Source organism: Porites lutea, chromosome 8, assembly GCF_958299795.1.
Source record: "Porites lutea chromosome 8, jaPorLute2.1, whole genome shotgun sequence".
Classification (NCBI taxonomy): Eukaryota; Metazoa; Cnidaria; class Anthozoa; order Scleractinia; family Poritidae; genus Porites; species Porites lutea.
Genome location: NC_133208.1, coordinates 18,500,565 through 18,519,871, shown reverse-complemented (window position 1 = coordinate 18,519,871; position 19,307 = coordinate 18,500,565). Strand labels below are relative to the sequence as shown.

General features: G+C 38.8%; 1 pseudogene; it reads right to left on the bottom strand.

Annotated features, from left to right (window-relative positions):
- Positions 1–1,140: 1,140 nt before the first annotated feature.
- LOC140946846 (NPC intracellular cholesterol transporter 1-like) overlaps positions 1,141–19,307 on the bottom strand; it is a 33,333-nt pseudogene continuing 15,166 nt past the window's right edge.

Sequence of the window (19,307 nt, the reverse complement as noted above, 5' to 3'; positions counted from 1 at the left end):
CATTTTTTTTAGGGGGGGGAAGGGAAGCGGGAAAAGGGGGAAAAATAGAAAGGGTTACATCAATAATTTGTAGCTCACACTAATAACCTCCGCAGCAATGGTTTTCGTTTTCTTCTAGTCAACGGGAAAAGCGTTGCGGCGCGTAACACAGCTTCCACTATCCTTTTCACCCTGTGCCTTGGCTTGGCTTGGGCGCAGGGAGCATTGCTTGACTCCAGCCCGAGCGGCTGGAAAGGAGACTATCATTTGCATGGCAACATAGACTGTTTACAGTCTCCCTTTTTTTCGTATCGAGCGACGGGCAGCCATCTTGGTTTTATATGTACCGAAGGGGTGGGCGTCGGGGTTCTTTACCATCATTCGGCCCCTAAGTACATTTGACAATCACCCCAGGAAAAACGCGGCACATTTGAAACTAAGATGGCCGCCCGTTGCGCAAAGTCTTCGATCTCGACGATATTACGGGAAAGACAGAGGGCTGTGTTCAGTCTATTGGTAACACCATGTGACTAACATCGTCATCACGTGGTAACAAAAACCTTAATAGCACCACTTCCCTACTGTTGTACTCTTTTATGGCCCATGGGAGTTAAAATGAGATAATTCACTCATTCGTCATTTGCACCTCTCTCATACTCCAACTTGTTTGCCCCCAAAGGTTTGCACAACCTTTGCTTTTAATTTCTTCTGGATGTAGGCGAATCTTTGTTTACATTATCTCTGAAAATTTGAGCCCAATACACCGAATGGTTTCGGAGAAATTCTCTTCTAAAACTCGAAATTTTACAGAGAATGTGTGGCTCATTAAGTTTTTTGCCACACAGCTATTTCGCAGTGTTTGGTGGCTGATATTTCCTTCAATATTGCTTGCAAAGAGCTGAAAATTGTTCAAATTGCTCAACTTAATCAGCTCTCTTAACTTGAGCATTTAGTTCATATATCTGGCCACGGCTTCTGTGAGTTAAGTCGTATGCTAATGAGGAAAAATGGAAACAATGACGTCAGCAAAGATTCGCCTATTGCAGTCGTCTAAAGAGAAATTTTTAGACTATGCTTATGCAGAATTTTAGGGGAAATCTAGGTGCATTACGGGAGATGTGCATATAGCGAATCCCGCTAGTTAAGAATAAGAAACGCCTATAAGAACAAGGCTGTTTTATTGTGACAAGTCCAACTAACATATGCTATTTTCAGCTCGGGAAATAAATTGAGAAATTCCTATTTCAATTCATGTTCAACAAAGAGCCTTTTTTTTCAATTCGATATATTAGACTTACGAGGTTAAGAGACCAAGAGAGATGATTAAATTATATGGGGACACAGTAATAGCAAGTTTTCCATTTTTTCTCTTATGTTTTCTTTTTTTTTTTTGGAAGTTGAAGACAAAGCCATGCACAGCAGGCACAAAGAGCAAAATGTAATTACATCATCTTAATACAAGTCCCTTGAGGTCATTGTATAGAGGTGCGCTCGTTGAGAAGCGGCCGCCGTTCCTCTGTACCGTCATAAAAGGGCGTTCTCAGAGACGAATGGTCCGGAAGCTTCAATGTGCGTGATGACATTGGCCCAATGTAGCTCAATAGAACGGGTAAGAAAATGAGTCCATGAAACGCTCCAATCAACACAACACCGAGATACATGCGAAAGTAGAATACCTAAGCCAAAAGATCGTTATGGTTAGAGACCTCAACGATTACGTTAGTCCTTTCACTCCCAAGAGCCTAAATCACAGTTAGAGAGTCTTTTTTTGCACAATAGTGAAAAACAAACAGCACCATGTGATAGTGCTATTGGCGAAGTTTTATTTGACTGGTTAAACCACAGGATTTTGTTCAGACACAAAGGAAGGTACTGCTCAGTAGCTTTGATTGGAAAGATGATGATATGTTAGCTATCTTCTCCGCAGCGGCCCCCGCCGGGTATTCCAATTATTAACGATTAATGATATTCTTATATCCTTTTTTACATTGTAAAGCGCTTAGAATATATAAATTCCATTATTATTATTATTATTATTATTATTATTATTATTATTATTATTATTATTATTATTATTATTATTCCAATAAAATAGGAATAATTAAAAAACAGGAAGCGCACGGTGGAAGATCAACCTTTAACCACTCTCCCCAGCTTCTTTAACACACAACAGGGGATTCTCGTCCCCAGAGCCTCCTGTTCCCTTAGCCGGCGAGGCCTGAGCACGAGGACCAGGAGGCCCTGGGGACGAGAATGCCTTGTTGTGTGTTAGCGAGGCTGAGGAGAGGGGTTAAACGTCGTAGAAAATCAGGAAACGACCGGAAGTCCTAAAATCTAGGACTTCAGACCAGAGTTTCTGGTCCTCGCGCTCAGGGCCTTGCCGGCTGGCCTCTGCGGAGGAGAAAAGCGTTTTAAGATTTTACCAACAGAATCAAAAGTTCAAATTCTTTGCATAGGACTCAGGGAGTGAAAGGGGTAATTAATCCTGTTAATGTTATTTTTTGGATAATTTATTGGCGTCAAGTTAACTGTGTAATAAAGGTGCTCTCTCAGACGTTGAGTGAACGATGTTTTTGCCTGAAGATGAGCGGACTGTCTTGTTGGGCGGTGGACCGACGTAACTCAAAAATACTGGCAGAAAAAAAAGGCCGTGTAGAGCCCCTAAAATAACTATGCCAACATACATACGGAAGTAGAATACCTACAAAAATAAAAATAAAAAAATTGGCCAGTTTAAGGCTGGCTTTGACCCTTTCCATATTAAAATTTTCCCCTTCAGAATATCCAAAACGGAAGGGGAAAAAAAAAAAACCATCCACGCATTATTGGTCGGGAAGAGTAAAATTCATTTTTCACACTTTGACAACAAAATTAAGTTTGGAGAGAACTTGCTTTTAAAGATTTTCTGATCAACGCACATGTACACGTCTTAATACCCTAAAACTGCAAGTATACCATAGCATGAGGCATGAAAGAGTCTATGAGTTCATTTAATTTTGTGAAATCCAGAACTTGATTAACTGGAGAAGCTACACCGCATACACACGCCCACCTTGTTCAAACGCTTGATAGTACTTCAAACTGGATAGTGATTGTGGAAGTGTTAAGAAAACTAATTGCAATTTCCACTAGATAAATACAGCACTATCCCTGTTTTGAACAACTGAAACCAAAACAGAGTTTCCCCTTTAAATTAAAAAAAAAAATTAAGGGAATCATGGAAGCACAATTTAACAAAATTTCATCTCTACTGACCGAGCTGTTGTTTTGGATCCCCGACATGTGCTGTTTCATACGGAAAGGGTCAAAGCTATTTACACGTACGAATTTGTAATCCACGTTCCTTTCAATAATATTACACGTATGGGTATTGGCAAAACAAGGGTGTTAATTAAAACACGACAAAACAAGAAACAAAAAGAGGATGAATAAGAAAGTTGAAGTGTTATGGCGAACACGAGCCATACGGCTTTCACTGCAATAGCTTGCGAAGTGTCTTTTCTCTTACAAACACGATTTGCAGGGTGCAAAGAAAATCAGTTATTATGTACTAGCCCAAACGTCATTTCAACTAGCCCGAAAATAAATTTTGATGAGCAGGATTTATTACAGTTCTTCAGTAATTTGAATTTCAAAAATAAAATTAACTTGCCCATCGGGTAAGTTAAGAACAGAATTCACTTGCTCAAAAGCAAAATCCACTAGCCCCGGGCTATCGGACACTATTATCCTTGCGCGCTAATTTGCCTGAATATTTGGGCCAAAACAATGCCCAGAATGCAAAAACTCCGCTTTCACAATTTTGGCGCCGATTGGAGCGCTTCCTAATGCGTCGCCAAGAATAGCTTACACATCCTCGGAGACCCAGGGGCAGTCAGTCGGGCCGGGAGAACAGGCGCGACGAAAGTTTTCAATCATGGGCGGAAAAGCCCCTGGGTACCCCTAGGAGATGCTTTTCGCCGATTGGGCACCATAATATAAAGAATTTTTTTGCGTCCAATCAGGAGCCAGCATTCGCTTGACCGTTTGGAAATGGCCCGGGAGAGTCGGTACCCAGGGGCTTTTCCGCCTGTGCTTGAAAACTTTCGTCGAGCCTTTTCTCCCGGCCCCACTGACCGCCCCTGGGTCTCCGAGGATGCAGGTTACACAGCTGGGTGAAAAGAGCTTAACTGGAGCAGAGTTTCCTGTTTAAGGAAATAAGCTCACGGCTAACCACACAGAAATTTTGTTGAATGTACTCGTGATTTTGTACAAGTTTGATTGACATTTAAGCAAACGATTTTTGTCACAAGGCCTGCAAAAATTATTTAAAAAGGGTGTTTGTACTCGTACCTTATAAATTTGAGGCAAATCTTAATATTTCAAAATTAAAATAAGGAAAATTTGTTGAACTATTGGTCACAGATTATATATATATATATATAAAATCAATGGTTTGAGAGTCTATAAATGGCTGTTGTTGTTTTGAATGTTCTCTTGTTACGAAATTCCTGTCAGGTCATGCCACATGAAATAATGTAGTTCAAGACCGCTGGTACATCGCATACTCGTACCTGATACCGACTTCGTAAAGTCTTTTGTTATGTCAATGACAAAATACTACCAAGTACATACCTCAAATATTTGAGATTTTGCGAAGTAAAGTACCAGTATTCCTGAAAATTTGGTAAGCGTTATTCCACTCAATACCTACAAGAAGTAATAGCAACAAAATAATATTGGTCAGTTTTAACCACAGATTACAGAACCCTACTATTTTGTTGACAGTGCTTCAAATGGATTGTACCTATCAGGTAAACTGAAAACTAACATGTCTCAAGACAAGAAGAGATAACACAATATTTTATTTGGGTTCTTATACCATCTAGTACATCGACTGTTGTCCAAATGTGTCTCATTTTTTCTACGTCCCTCACAACTAATTTGAAACGGCAATTTAAGACATTTATGTTCCTCAGAGGTCGCGTACAAAATCTTTCCTCCACTATGATTCGACCAATCAACTGAAAAATCAGCAGCAGTGTTTTCACATGGTGCTTTTTATTTAGTGTGTTTTTCTAACCTTTTTACTCTGGGAATGAAATCAAATGGGGGGGGGGGGGGGGGTGGGGGGTGGGGGGTGAGGCACCTTTAGGAGTAAAGAATTAAGACTCTGAATTCAACTGCAAACTTACAGAGCTACCCATCTTAGCCAAGGCTTCTTTTGCTCGTTCTACACGGGTTGGCTGTCTGTTCACAGTGAAAGCGCGAGCAATATGTGAACAAAATTCCACAGATATTCCAACGGCCTATTGAAATAAAAAACATGATCTAACTTAGACTACAAGCAGTCTATCTTTTTTTCTTCCTTTCGTCGAGTGAAACGCGCGGACAAACGGAAATGGTCACTAATTCTGAAGAAAAAGAGAGACTGCTAGCAGTCTATATTTAACTGAATACTAAGTTCAAAGTAGAAACGAGATTTTTACATAAACTGGAATTGTACTACAATCCCTTTACCCACAAAACCTTGTGAGTTCTTAAGAACATGTTAAATGAATGTGTCCGTGCAATTCACAACGAATAGGAATCTGGAATTGTTGGATTTGATAAAGGGGGGCCTAGAGAAAAGCATTTAGAGCAAAAGAGATAACTAAAAATATTGAAACGCTATTTTCCTCTGAGGTGCCAGCCATCTCCTCACAAAACATACTGGCGCTGAATTTTTACTCACACGAAATTAAGCAACTTGAGGAAATTTCCTGTTTAAGCTTTTCCTCACCAGTAAGTCTACTACATCTAGCGTTTTAATTTGCATAATGATGGCGGTGTGGCGTGTCTGTTTGATGTCTAGCCCAGTTAGCTAATGCACTTGGCAGTGACTAACTGGAAAGCCTAAGCTCCTTTGGTCAATGCACACATTTCACTGTTGATGATTTATGTAATTTGTTGTTTTATCTTTTCTTACTTTTGTAATGCATTGTAATTTTTGAAGCAACCTCTTGAAATAATGCAGAAGAATAAAAAATCTGAATCTGAATTGCAACATACCATGACTAAGTTGACCAATGACACTGCATTTAACGATATATCCCAGATGTACATCAGACCAAGCAAGTTAACAATGATTACAGCAACGGTAAAAGTTACAATCAATGCAATACTCAAGTTAAATCCCAGGAGAAGGAAAGTAACTACAAATATGGCCGCTGAAAGAAAAAAACAGAAAAGGTCATTAGAGTAACGATTATTTTTTTCGATCTTAACACCTATCCCAAAGATTCGTTCCTTTAACTACAGTAAACCCCCGGTAACTCGAACTCGAGGGGTTCGAGTTGATTCGAGTTATGGAAATAAATTTTAGTGAAATTTTGTTCAAGAAAAAGGAAATTTTGGTCGAGTTAATGGAGAATTCGAGTTATCCTAATCCGAGTTTGAGTTATCGAGGAGCTACTGTAATTTGAATGGAAATACCACAGCATTTCGACCACAGATTCAAAATTAGAATGACAACTCGTCTCATTGTAACTCGATGTCAGAATGAAAGAGTTAGTTGACCTTTCCTGCATTCTGCTTCAGGGAGCAAACAAGAAGAAAGGAGGTCAAGACTTAGGTGGACAATTTCATACAAATCACTGTATTAATTTTCATTTCCACTCCAAAGGGATCACCACCTTACCGTGGTGGAATAGTTTGTGTGTCTCAATGACCCGTAGAGCTACAGTAAAATTCCGAAAATAAGCCCCTCTATGTATAAGCCCCTTCAAATATAAGCCCCCCAAACCGGTAACGCAAAAGACCCTCTGTTAAATCGCACCTCCAAATATAAGCCCCCCGGGGGCTTGTACTTGGAAAATTGCCCTCAAATACGAAGAAAAACAAAGTAAAAACGGTAAATTTACTTCCAACTATAAGGCTAGCTCAATCGATTTCGAAACGCAAATTTCCCTCCGTAGATAAGCCCCTCCAATAAAAAGCCCATCAAAAAGGACCTTTGAAAAATATAAGCCCCGAGGCTTATTTTCGGAATTTTACGGTATGTCGGCTGGAGTCTTTAAATCCTGGTAGGGCCACCCATGCTGAACAGGACGAAGGATAGAGACCAGACTAAGTGTGGTCCCCTGGTCCTCCCGGTTAGAGGTTGGGCCTAGGGCTGATAACCTCCTCCCGTAAAACCCTATTCTTACCGAAGCCAGAAGCAGAGAAATTCACTTTATCAAAGAAATACTGTGGCCGGTCCTCACAACAGGAGTGACTCTATGAGGAGCATTGGCCAAAGCCAACAGGAGGTCCCTAAGCTGAATTGACCAATGGAAGTGAAGACCGTTGCGGCTAACCAAGCTAAGTGGAGGGACTCTGCGAAGGCTTTAAGTGTCACGAGGAACGAAGAGGATAGGGGAGGTGAGGTGACTGTATTTTGTCTACCTGAGCCTCGAGTTGGTGCCTTTGTTAACAGGAATGCGGGAACGTTCTATTAAGTGGCTTTGTCAGACTGTTGGCTACCTTTCTAAAAGCTAAAACAAGTCTTCACATTAATTAAAAATGGTTCAGTGTTGTTGTGTAAGACTTTATTTAGGCAATGAAATTGTTCAATGTCTACTGTGCCGGATATTTTACGTTTCTGGGAAACTGCCCACCTACCCCTCCCCGAAGCCAACATTTCGCCCTAAGTAAGAAGTGTTAATGGTGGCTTAGGGGAGGGGTAGGTGGGCAGTTTTTCAGAAGATATAATGATCCATAATGCCTTTGGCACAGGAATGATGAAACAACAGCAATTCGCCACTTGCACATCTCCTATAATGCACCTTAACTGCCCCCCAAAATTTTGCATAAGCATTGTTTCCAATTTCCCTTGGGACGGCTGTAATACCCAGTAGAACTGACAAACAAAGGTTACGCAAAATTTTGGGGGTAAATAAGGTGCATTATGGGAGATGTGCAAGTGGTGCATAATTATCGTCGTGACGAAGCCTCTTTTAATCTAAAAGAGAAAAATTATACTGACCAGCACAATAGAGAAGATTTTCCCATGTGTCCTTCACTATTGTCAGATACTGCTCATAGAATACATAAAACACACTGTAAGCAAAAACGTGTTTTCCTATTGTCTTTGAGATGTTCTTTGACATCACTCTTGAATGCTTCAGAGCGGCAGTGTAGTTAGATGACGTCCGCAGAACTGTATGGTATGACATGAAGTAAGATGCTAAATAAAGACAAAGGAAAGAAATCTGTGTGACTGATACGGGGTTTTTAACATGAACAACTAGTATAAATAATTACTACAAACAACATTGCTTTTCAGACACTAGAATTTGCACTGCGCACCGCGCACACAGTGTGCCAATGTTTGTTAATTAATCGCGCAACCGCAATGCTGAATTCTGAAAAAAGGTTGAGACACTCCATTCACCGTCTCATTCTTTCGCTCTTACGCCAATACCAAGGGTTGATATTTCTACTCTCTCCAATCCGCATCAGTGATAAAATCAAAGATGACGGCCATGGCATTATGAACATAAACAAGCAGCAAGCAGGCAATCATGAAGTCACAAGCAATGCTATTCCAGACAAGCAGACAGCCAGGAAAACCAGAATGTTCTACCCATTACAATCCTGACTGGCATTGGCTTAACGATATTAGGGAGTTCAAGCAAAGACGTTTTTAAGCGACACACGTGAACCAGAAGTTGAAGATTTCGCATTCTTGGGAAGTTGTTTTGAGGAACACCGTATCTATAGGAGCAAAGACTCTGACACTCTGAGCAAATCGAATCTGGTAGCGTCAAGGAATATCAAAGGAGAAAAGGCCTCTCTTCTGGTTGAGTGACGTGGGTCCGCGCTCGAAAATAGTGAGTTCACGCAACAGGATGGCGGGAAGAAGAGGACGGCAATACACAGCTTGTGTGTGACAAACGTGACAGGGCTATTACTTGCGTATTTTGCCGTGATCGTCACTTGACACCAATGTTTTCTGGTCCTTTACAAAAAACTGTTTAAAGGAAAGTGAACTTTGGCGAAAAGCTGTTTCAAACAAACTTATTGTCACGCCTGTCACACAAAATTGCTGTCTTCCTCTCTCGTCCTGTTGCGTAAGTTCACTACTATCTTTATTACAAGACCTGTGTTACCTTGGACATAATATTTGTCAGTTGTCAGGTTACCCAGCTTGACAGCATCACCATATGCAGCATGACCACTAAAAAGGAGACAGTGAAAACAATGCAATTATAAACAGTTATTGGATGAGGTTTTTGTGATATCCCGCGGAATAATCAAGGTCGAGGTAAGTGTTATCATGTATAATGATATACAGTTGACTCCCAAAAACTCGAACCCTCGCTAACTCGAAACTCGCGCTAACTCGAACCAAAATCTGTTTCCCCTGGATTTCCCTAAGAAAAGTGACGTTACTTTATGACCTGATTGGTTTTGTTTTGCCTGCAGAATTAAGTTAGTTTTTAAACTGACATTATAAGATTTTTTTAGAAGAAAAAGGGCTGGAACCATATATACATCCCTATCGCCAACCTTCACCTCTTTTAAAGGCTTCAGGTCAAAAAGGCACCCGTTCAAAACGGTAAAAAATAGTGAACCGTATACCCTGTTTAAGACCCACATGCAGCGGAGTACCCCCAAGGGTTCAGATTGGTTGAAGCAAATTTTCCTCACAGCACGACCAATCAGAGGCACCATCCAGATCTGTGTAATGACATGTCATTAAAATAGAATTTCTACGCTCGTTCCTCAGACGTCATTTCCAGAGGTAAACGGTCAGTTATGTCGCCCGAAGTGCAGAGTCATGTCGCCTAAATTTTATCAGGTGAAGGGCACATAGAAACAAAGTTAATTTTACTTTGACTAGTAGTAGTCTCAGATGAGGAAGTGCGTTCGAGCTTTTTTAGGTTTACTGTCAAACGTGACGTTATTTCCTAACAAATTGATGCTGCAAAACGCTTCCTACATGTGTTTTTTTTAAAAAGAAACAAAACAAAACAAAACAAAAAGACTACGAAAAAAAAGAAAAAGTCTCACCCGGCTGGAGTCGAACTTAAGACCTTCAACGCGTAAGGGCAACGTATTATCCATTGCGCCAGGCAACCAAATTAATTCAAATTAATTGTGCTCACGAGATAAATTATTCAAGATGGTGCAGAAAATGCACACCTAGGATGAAATGAGTACTACAAAAGGTCACACTTGAGTACCACAGGATTATGTGTTGCGTTCTCCTAACGTGGAACGCAATAAAGAGTGTGTGTGTATCTCGTTCTTTTAACTATCATGAGACGAAACAAGCGGAATGAATGTGTAACATACCTCGTTCTTTAAGCCGGTGATGAGAGGAAACAAGCGGTATAAGCGGTATATATCTCGATCTTTAACCATGGATTAACAGCGAAAACAAGCGCGACAAATGAATAATATTTCTCGTTCTATGATCTTCGATGAGACGAAACGAGAGCGGCAAATGGTAAATGGGAGACATGACTCTGATTTTGGGCGACATAACTTTGGGCGAGACGACTTTTCGGTAGCCTCCCACGCAGGCGTTTTTAGGGGAGCTCGTTTTTCATCCCCTAAAAACGCCTTCGTGGGAGGCTAACTTTTGGGCGACTTGAAAGTAAACCTTTGTGGTAACAACGACCGCTTTTGTTACGTTCCAGTTGGCAACAAATTCGCTGTCTATTTCTTCATTTTCATATCATTTCCGCAGTTCATATATGATTTATTTCATATATCATTAACACTTATTTCTTTCACGGGAACATATGAACCCACAATTGACCTGCTCCTAACGTCAGTGGCTTCATAGCTCAGTTGATAGAGCATCGCACCGGTAATCGCGAAGTCACGGGTTCAAACCCCGTTGAAGTCCTGAATTTTTTTTGACAAGTAGCGAAAAAGTCATGTAGGTGGCGAGTGGTTAGTTAAAAAAATACTCCTTACCCTTTAGTGCACTTTGTTTCCGGGTTGTCACTGAGGTAAAAACGTAGATATTTATCAAACTGGGCAGGAGTTGGTCTCAGTCCCTTTTGACTAGCATTCAGACATGGCAAACATAAACTATCATTAACTGCAACAAAAAAATTGTGATAATTGCCATTAGAGCACTAATCTGGCAATGGTTGGTCAACGGCAAGCTTAACAAATACAATTTACACTGAACTGAATGTACTGTCGACTAGAGTAACAAATTGCACAAAGAGCTGACAAGAACAGAAAACTAACAAAATAACAGTAACTATGCACAATACTAGCTTTGAAAAGGTTGACAGATGACGCATGTACCACTGAAGAAGGAAGACATTCTAAACTGGGATTGTTCTAGGGAAGAACGAATATTTATATCCATTAACTGAAGCTGAGAGGGGCATAAATTTACAATTGTGTGACCTCCTAACATACACAGGTTAAGACTAAGTTTTACTTCCTCTGTAACTTTTGTATAATGAGAAGAATGCATTTGAAGTTGCTGCAAATGAATGAATTAAGGGACAGCCCTTAACCCTTTAAGCCCCAATATCCACAAACAAATTCTCCAAACTGATCTCTATACATTTCCTTACAGAATTGGTTGGGAGAAATTGATAAAAGATCAGAGACTTTTCTCTTTGTGATCGTTTGATTAACTCTCATAGATGTTGCACTTGACAATCTATGAATATTGTTAGGAGCAAATTGATGTTGGTCACTATTGGGACTTAAAGGGTTAAAGAAATTCAATGTGGGCAGCGAGAAAGCCAAGCATAAGGTTTGTTATAATTATAATCAACTGGGAGGAAAATAGTAAACGATGGTGGTCCAACATTTTAGTCTGTAGATGAAATCCTATGGTGTTACCATTCAAATAAAACCTCTTCAGCAGTACTTTCACGTGGTACGAATGTTAATTAGGATGTAGTTCTCACTTATGATTCTGTGGATAAATTTGTGTTGTGACCATTCAAATACGAGTACTTTCATATGGTACTGTTTATTTAGTATGCAGTTCTAGCGTTTTAGCCTGTGGATAAAATCGTATGAGGCCCCTTCAACAGTTCTTTCCTATGATAAGTTATTATTTACTTAGAATATAGCTCTAACGTTTTAGTTTGTGGATGAAATCCTACATTGTGACCATTCAAACGAAACTTCTTTAGGGGTGTTACGAAAACTAAGACCCTCGAAAACTAAGACCTAAGACCTAAGACCTAAGACCCGTCTTAGTTTTCGAGATTACGAAAACTAAGACCCCCTAAAATCAAATCCGTCGAAACATGAAGTCAAACTGTAATCGAAATAGGTCTAATCTGTCAAATTATCTTCTCTCCGATTCACCGAGTTTTAGGTGAATAAGTGTTTTTAGCCAGTATCCCTCACAGACTATTTCTCCTTCCTCCAACCTACCCCTCAACTACCCCTTTCATTGTAACTTTTCACCTTGTTTCCGGTGACCTCTAGGGAGGCAGCGATAAAATTAAACTCTTAAAAAACGCAATGCAGGACGTACTCTTTTATTCGCCCTTTTCAAGAAAGCATTTTTGTGGCTATGGGCTGGCCAAAAAGAGAAAAACCCAGTACTTTTGTGTTATGTTTAACCGATAATTAACCACTTGACAATCGGAACCGATTATGATTTAGGTAACGCCATCAGGGTCGCAGCAACATGTCAGCCGGCAAGGAAGGCAAAAATCCATCTCTAGTGGAAAGCCAATTTTACGATTTTTACGGATAAACAACTAAAATTAGAGACCAATCGGCGGGGTAGGCGTATTTTCAGTGTACAACTATACACAGGTAATGGCTTTCATGCTCTGTTTTCTGCAAATAATTAGAAGAAGCGGATCGTCAGCACGCGGATGATAGTTTTTGGTTTTTTACGGATTATAGTCTTTGAACCGTCGTAATTCGACTTCATATATATTTTACGGATTGTTTTTTTTTTAGGGGGTCTTAGTTTTCGTCATAACGAAAACTAAGAGAGGTCTTTGTTTTCATTTGAATTTTGCTGGAGCTCATTTGCAGATGAACACAACACTTTTACCAAAATCGACCACGAAAAACGTAAAATTGAACAAATTTTGCATTTGGAGCCCCATGACTACCGGAGTTATTATGTACGCATTGATTTACGTCAACAGTGGAATTTCTGTCGCTGAGTCGCAGACGTTCCTCCTCGTGAAGCGTTCCTCAACGGCGATAAGCGAGAAGAAACGTCTGCCCTTGGCAGGCTACATTATCATATGATTATGCTGAAACTTTCTCAGTGATCATTGTAAAGATCCTAGACAATCCAAGCAACAGATGCAAATCACTTACCTGTAGCGTTGCAGAAGGTGGGTGGAAAGACTGGCATTGTTCTGTTCTGATCATGCGTGTACAACATACGGCAGCACGAGTTTTCACCATTGGGGTCAATCCAGCTAAAATAGTCATCTAACCAAGACGAAGCTGTCTCTGCTATTTTAGTTCTACAAGATAAATTCAAAGTATACGTAATTATTATAATTACTTTATTAAAAAAAAAAACAAGACACACTCTTTCAAGGCAATAAAAATAATATTTTCCAACAAAGACAACGTTGTCGTGTTCTTTGACTCTTGCATTATCTTGTAAATTACACTATCAAAACATCTATTGAAATGACCTCTACGAAGGTTTCAATTTCTTGAACAATGATTATTCTGATTGCCTTTAAGTCTGGTACCCAACCAATGGTAATAATATTTTATTGAGTTAATCAATATCATCGGCAGTCTAATATGCTAAACCCAAAAAAATTGTGGCATTTTTAGATCATTCGTCTAAACCTTGTAACAACAAGGAGCAAGAACTCTTGCTGATGTTCGGCAGTAAGTTTGGTAGCATGTGTAAGACCGCTCCCTCCCCTTTTCTGAGGAAATGGGGCCACTGTACACAGGAAATCAGTTTGGTATCTCAGAAGTAATCAGTTTTTCTTGCACCAGCTCCATATTCCATACTGTTGGTCGAGCCTTTTTCCATGCTGGACCAACAGTATGGAATGCTTTGCCATCAAGCCTTGGAAACTGTAGGAACATTGACTCTTTTAAAGTACAGTTGAAGACTTATCTTTTTAAGAAAGCTTTTAATTTGTAATTTTATATTCTTATTACTATTATTATTTCTGCCATCTAGCCTTGGAAACTGTAGGAACATTGACTCTTTTAAAGTACAGTTGAAGACTTATCTTTTTAAGAAAGCTTTTAATTTGTAATTTTATATTCTTATTACTATTATTATTTCTGCCATCTAGCCTTGGAAACTGTAGGAACATTAACTCTTTTAAAGTACAGTTGAAGACTTATCTTTTTAAGAAAGCTTTTAATTTGTAATTTTATATTCTTATTACTATTATTATTTCTGCCATCTAGCCTTAGAAACGGTATGAACATTAACTCTTTTAAAGTACAGTTGAAGACTTATCTTATATTTCTGTCCATTTATTGTATATATATATTTATTTTCTTGTACATATTGTAAAGCGCTTTAGAATATTTTAATAGTTAAAGCGCTATATTAAATGTAATAAATTATTATTATTATTAATTATTACAGCATTTCCCACTTGCCACTTGCTTTGGTTGGCCTATGGTTCTTGCATTTCCCCCCACCCAACCCTCCCTCCCTTTTATTTTTCCACTGATGATCAGTGTGAAAGGTGCCTGGTTCCACAGGCCTGGGGGCTTATGGCTGAAAGGGGTGGATTTACCAGTCTGGTGGGGGATGGACTCTGTCTAGGGGCTGGCTTTGGTAAAAGCGGAAGCCCCTTACAAGTGACAAAGTTTCACACTGAAAATGAAGATAAAACTCAACTGACGGTTTCACATATTTGTTTGTACTATTTTATAAAATATTTTTGCTAATAAATGTCACAACCCATATACAAAATGTACTTGGAGACCTTGACGTTAATAATAATTTTACATACATGTTAAAGTGCCCCTAACCCTTCAATTTGTTTTCTTTTGGTAGATTTGCATATCTTTCAAGAACTCATTATCGAAAAATATTTTCAGCAATATTGAATCCTTTTTTTTGTTACGAGCTCTAAAAGTGAAGGCAGTCTTGTCAAGGTTTTCACCTTTCGTTCACATTAGTTCCCCACTCGGCCAAATGTGTTCAAATATGGAGCGTGACGTGACGTTGTAATTTTATATTCTTATTACTATTATTATTTCTGCCATCTAGCCTTGGAAACTGTAGGAACATTGACTCTTTTAAAGTACAGTTGAAGACTTATCTTTTTAAGAAAGCTTTTAATTTGTAATTTTATATTCTTATTACTATTATTATTTCTGCCATCTAGCCTTGGAAACTGTAGGAACATTAACTCTTTTAAAGTACAGTTGAAGACTTATCTTTTTAAGAAAGCTTTTAATTTGTAATTTTATATTCTTATTACTATTATTATTTCTGCCATCTAGCCTTAGAAACGGTATGAACATTAACTCTTTTAAAGTACAGTTGAAGACTTATCTTATATTTCTGTCCATTTATTGTATATATATATATTTATTTTCTTGTACATATTGTAAAGCGCTTTAGAATATTTTAATAGTTAAAGCGCTATATTAAATGTAATAAATTATTATTATTATTAATTATTACAGCATTTCCCACTTGCCACTTGCTTTGGTTGGCCTATGGTTCTTGCATTTCCCCCCACCCAACCCTCCCTCCCTTTTATTTTTCCACTGATGATCAGTGTGAAAGGTGCCTGGTTCCACAGGCCTGGGGGCTTATGGCTGAAAGGGGTGGATTTACCAGTCTGGTGGGGGATGGACTCTGTCTAGGGGCTGGCTTTGGTAAAAGCGGAAGCCCCTTACAAGTGACAAAGTTTCACACTGAAAATGAAGATAAAACTCAACTGACGGTTTCACATATTTGTTTGTACTATTTTATAAAATATTTTTGCTAATAAATGTCACAACCCATATACAAAATGTACTTGGAGACCTTGACGTTAATAATAATTTTACATACATGTTAAAGTGCCCCTAACCCTTCAATTTGTTTTCTTTTGGTAGATTTGCATATCTTTCAAGAACTCATTATCGAAAAATATTTTCAGCAATATTGAATCCTTTTTTTTGTTACGAGCTCTAAATGTGAAGGCAGTCTTGTCAAGGTTTTCACCTTTCGTTCACATTAGTTCCCCACTCGGCCAAATGTGTCCAAATATGGAGCGTGACGTAAGAAAAGGACATCGTGCAAAAATATGCAAAGATTCGCGGTAATGCTTTATTGTTAAACAGAGAAAATGGTTGAAAAATGTGTGGTTTTTTGGAGGAAGAGGACATATTTTCATACCAATTGTAAGCTTAACAAATAATCTTCAATCACACCATACTTTGTGCTTTGGAATGGTGTCCTTTTCTTACGTCACAGCTAAAAAGTGTCAAATATCGGACGCATCTCATTGGCTCGTTCCTAGTGAGCCCCCGAGACAAAAATTTGTCCAGCGGGGTTTATAGCGCGCAAAAATTTAAAAATTTCAGTAACTTTTAGAGCTCGTGAAAAAAAAGGATTCAATATTTCTGAAATTTTTTTTCGAAAATGAGTTCTTGAAAGATGTGGAAATCTCCAAAAAAAACAAATTGACAGGTTAGGGGCACTTTAAAGGTATTTTTGCCCAAAACTAGAAATTACTAGTGGGAGCTGTCACAGCATACTCACTCTTGAGGCCTTTCAGATGCCAAAAAGATCTGCTGCACTAGCGAATTGGGATTGCAACCAGCTGAACCACAGATCATGTTCTGACCTTTTGGATGCTCATAGTCATAGGCTTCATTTACGACAAAGTACACAGGAGGCCCAACATTTAGGTACTGCTTCATGTCGCTGAACCAGTTGAGAAGATAGGAATCCTAGATGAGAGTAAAATAACTATTTATATTTCACTCAACTATGTACAAAAGTAAATTAACAATATCTTGTTATATAGTTATATGATTTTGAGCCCAGTAGTCATGTCATAAGTAGGCCTGTAGGTGGAATAACAGGATCACACGCATGAGTGTAATGCTTAGGGTGTGTTTGACTGGTGTTCCAGAACAAGAATATGCAAATGTTTCGTTACAAATCTCCTCTTCTCTTATAAGTAGACCTGTAGCTGAAATTACAGGATCACCTGCATGAGTGTAATACTTAGGGTGCATTCCATTGATCTTATTCCAGAATGAGATAATTATGTTTAAGTTACATGTATGTTACAAATCTCCTCTACTGCTCTAATCATCAATTTATCAGTTCATTTGCTTAAAATGGGCTGCATATTTGAAATAATTACTGATGAGGTAAGGAGAAATTGCTGGAGGTTTAAAAAATTAATAGTGCTCCTTTTAGAAGTAACTGGTTTCCGTCTTGTCGGTTTAGGAGGATTCTATCTGGCAAAAGAGCAATTTTTTTTGCTTACTGACACCTGATTGTGAAATATGAACCTACTTTGGGTAGTGCTAGCTCTTGATCAAGCCCCACATCAATGTTGGGTGTGGCAGAAATACTGAGGAACAACAAACCAGTGAAAAGGCAGATCTAAATTCAACAAGAAAACACCGTGAGGAAGTGACAAAGTTTACCATTAACATTGCTTTAAATTGTACAACTGTAGTAAACTTCTTAATGGACAACTCCTAAAAACAGACACAGACAGATGTTTGCTGCCATTTTCCATTTATTTTGCCACCTGTCAATAAGACAAACACCCCCCTTGGGCTGTTAGAAACATCCTACATGTACAGTGCTGGTGCCTGAAAAGGGTCCATCTCAGAGAGAGTTGCCCCTATCTTGTGAGGAGAATCATCCAGTTTCGAATTTGTTGCTACCACTAATCAGACACAATGAAAACTCATTTATACAGGGTTAGCCTCAACCTAAAGTAAAATAACATTATCATTCGAAGCAAATTTTTTTCTTTTCATTGGCCGAGAGCCCACCATGTGACCTGCAAATAACTGCCTACAAAAAATGATCTGCGCCTGCACAATGCCTTCAAAATGTGTTTGGCTGCAAATAATATTCTGCACATGTGTAAAGGAAACCGTGCTTTTCTCTTTCTTGCTATCACTCTTGCGTGAAAATGGCAGATTGCTTTACCTCCTGAGGATATTCATTAAAAAAACAAACTTGGGGATCCAATGATAAGACAATTATTGAACTCGGTTATCGCAAAATATTGTGATTTGCCTGTGGTGAGCAGATCAATAATTATTTGCCGAAGCCGAAGGCCGAGGCAAATAATTGATCTGCGAGACACTGACAAATCACGATATTTTGCTCAACCTTGTCCAATAGTTGTTAATTATTCACAGACAAGAGCGAGAAGGTGCCTGAATTTGAGTTAGAAACAATAGACACAGATGTCCACTGGTCTTCTTCTGACTAGTACTTGTACTTCTGACTGGTACATTTCTGTATATTGACCTTAAGTGGAGGCTAACCCTGTATAAATGAGTCTTCAGTGCTTCTATTCAGAGGCAGCAAAGAATATTTAGTTCTGTTAAATTGGGTATAATTGAAAAGGTGCAAAAAACACTCAATGAATGATTAGCTGCTTGAATCTCACTACATGTTGCATTGTAATTACGTGTGGTACAAAGGGAAAATTAAACATTACTTTAACCCTTTTAGTCTGAGAGTGACCAACATCAGTTTTCTCCTAAAAATATCAATACATAACCAAAAAAAGGGTAGGAGAATTAACCGAATGATAACTTAAGAGAAAATGCTCTGATCTTTTAACAAATTCTCTCAACCAATTTTTCAAGAAATGTTTGGAGGCCAGTGTGGAGAATTTGTATGTTGAACTTGGGGCTTAAAGGGTAAAGAGTCGTTTTATTCCATGCTCACCTTTAATCATCAGTTAGCATTTAATTTATGGAATATTTGTCAAGTGACATTCAGTACTTACTATAACTGGTCGTATAAATTCAGAAAGTAGAACGTCAGCAAAGACCTTCATGACAGAGTACACACTGCACCCTTCAGAGGGACCTCTCAACTTGGGCTCTTTGATGCAGCACAAGATGTCGTACCTGTTGTTTTCTTGCCGTTTGGAATCTAGTGACAAAAGTGCCACAAACACGGTAATCTGAAGTAAAAAGTCAAAGAGGACTGCAACCGCAGCGTACAAGGAGAATACTCTTACCGCTGGCATGGTTGATAGTGCACCTGTAAACAGAAGATGAAAAGAAAGGAAATTAAAATGGAATCCATCACGAAATTGAGTAATTTTAATTTTCAGTGGACAAAAACCTTGTGCCAGAATAGTTCAAACAATATCGCATTCTTTTTTACATTTTTCAAGGGCTATAGATGTAATAAGTTATCTGTTATGACATCAAAG